Raw genomic sequence first — 1,674 nt, 5'->3', positions numbered from 1 at the left:
GGTGGCGCCCGCGCTCCGCGTTCCGCCGGCTGTGCAGGCTGAGACTGGGCGGAACCCCGGGCTGGGTCTCTTCCTGCTCCCGGGAGCCCGGCCTCTCTCCAGGCTTCGAGGGTTCAAGTTCAGGGCCCATGGCCGCCGCTGGGCGTCCCGCGGTCATGGCAGGGCGGAGACCGGGTCTCTCTGAGCAGCCCAGGCTGTCCTGGAACTGGCGGGATCCTCCTGCTTCAGCCTCCCGAGAGCCTGGAGGACAGGCGTGTGCGCCCCCACCCCGTCTCGTTGTACAGATCTGGGGCCCCCGCTCAGCAGCACATTCGTGAGAATCTTGTTCAAAGAGAACTGTCCCAAGAAAAACATTCTGACTCTGTCTGTCTCTCTCTCTCTCTCTCTCTCTGTGTCTCTCTCTCTCTCTCTGTGTCTCTCTCTCTCTTCAGTACTTGGGGTGGAACCCGGGGCCTCGCCCTGACCTGCATTCCCGTCCCCTTTCATATTTTTCATTTGGAGACAGCGTCCCATGCATTTGCCCAAGCTGAGCTTGACCTTTACAACCCTCCTGCCTCAGCCTCCTGGGTGCTGAGCTTACACATGCGCCCCCCCACACCTGGCTTTGGTTTCCTTCCTCTCTGTGGCTCGCTGTCTCACGCCCACGGCTCTGCTGCCTCCCCAAGAGTCGTTTCCTGTTCTTGTCTGCGTTCGTCGTGCTGGAAATTGGGACATTCCTGGGTTTTTGGTGCAAAATTCTGTCCTGCTTCCGTCTGTGCCCGTGGCCTGGGTGGATGGAGGACAAGCGCTCGGCTGCTCCGTTCTTAGGCGCCTCCAGGACGGAGACGAAGCTGCTGATTAGATGCCCGTCTCCGGCCGAGGCAGCGTTACGCACAAGAGCTAAAACGCTGGGCCACCCCGGAGTCCAGTGATGGACGCAATGCACTTCAGCTGTGCCCTGGAATATTACTTAGCCTTCAAAAAGGAAGTGCGTCCTGACACTGGGGCGACGGGCATGAGTCCCGAAGTCGCCACGGTACGTGAAGTAAGACACTGAGAAAAGGACACACACAGTCGGAATCCCGCTACACGCGACCCCGTCGCCCATCGGATGCTGGGTCCCCTGGGCTGGGTTAGGGGAGCGGAGAACGGGTGTCCGAGGGGACAGAGTTCTACTTCGGGGAGGTGGAAAAGCGGGCAGAGGAGCTGAATTCTGCTCCACTGTGCTCTGCGGAGTGGCCAAGGTGGTAGATTTTATACGAGGCACAGCTCACCCCGAGGTGAAGAAACAATTCATCCCGTAATAAAACCGGGAATTTGATCATGGCAAAGACGGAAGGTTTCTCCCCGCAGAGGTCAGCTTTGAGCTTCACCCACGTCTCGGCGGGCAGAATCCGCTGTGAACACACAGGGGTGTACGAGGACCTTGAGCCCCTCCACGGCCCCCTTTTTTTTGACTCAAGTCAGGGTCTCACCCAATAGCTAAGTTGCCCGGGCTGGGCTCAAACTCGGGACCCTCCCGCCTCAGCCTCGGGATTCAGGACCGGGCAGAGCGCAGGCAGAGAAGCGGCTGCCAGGGCGTTAAGACGGGGGATTGGACCAGGCTGGGAGAGGCGGATGGGGCGGGGCGGGCATTGCTCCTCCTCCTCCCCGGGCTGCGTGGGAGCTGGGCGCAGCCAGAGCGGACCCTGCCCC

The sequence above is a fragment of the Fukomys damarensis genome, unplaced genomic scaffold (assembly GCF_012274545.1).
Source record: "Fukomys damarensis isolate Sample0158 unplaced genomic scaffold, DMR_v1.0_HiC HiC_scaffold_39, whole genome shotgun sequence".
Taxonomy (NCBI): domain Eukaryota; kingdom Metazoa; phylum Chordata; class Mammalia; order Rodentia; family Bathyergidae; genus Fukomys; species Fukomys damarensis.
Note: the sequence above shows the minus strand (reverse complement) of the source record.